The sequence below is a fragment of the Neomonachus schauinslandi genome, chromosome 4, assembly GCF_002201575.2.
Source record: "Neomonachus schauinslandi chromosome 4, ASM220157v2, whole genome shotgun sequence".
Lineage (NCBI taxonomy): Eukaryota > Metazoa > Chordata > Mammalia > Carnivora > Phocidae > Neomonachus > Neomonachus schauinslandi.
Genome location: NC_058406.1, coordinates 128,755,410 through 128,756,137, shown reverse-complemented (window position 1 = coordinate 128,756,137; position 728 = coordinate 128,755,410).

Genomic DNA, 728 nt, shown 5'->3' with positions numbered 1-728 from the left:
TAACCAATTTCTTGACTAAACTGACTGATTTGGCTACTTATTTTGTCAGCCCTGGTGATCTCTTTCTTCTTCCCAGTAGAGGTCACTATGTAATGAAATATTTGGTTACACAATAGAATACATAGTATAGTGCTCCCTCATGCAAATATTTTCAATCTTAACAACAACAAAAATTCTGTGAAATTCTTTCTTACTAGCTCGCTTGTAAGTCCAACAATCAAAAGAGTAAAATGTGAGGTGGGATGGGGGCCAGAGATCTGCGAAGCTGGTTTGAAAGCTTCTGCACAAATACAAGTAACATACATCTTGTGGTTTACTATGTTTCTTTCCTGTTTTGACAACCAACATCTGGAAAAGCATGCCCTTACCCTATGTATGGGAGGTGACCATTCTTGCCTAGAAATACAATAATTCTCCCTTCTCACTGGAAGAATAGTTTGAATACAGAATGCACAATTGGAAATTGCTGGAAGATAATTGTTCCATTGTCTTTTAGCATCCAGGAATACCATAGAGAGCTCTGTTGCTATTAAAGTTTTTAATCTTTGTCTGGAAATCAGTTTTTTTTTCCTGTCTGGAAGCTTTTACAGTTTCTTCTTTACTTATAGTCATCTGCAATTTCATGATACTCTTTTTTGGTGTAGTTTTGTTTTTATTAATTGTACTAGACCCTTTGTGATTACTTTGAATTTGGCAAGTCTATCCTATCTTGTGTGATGAACTATCTT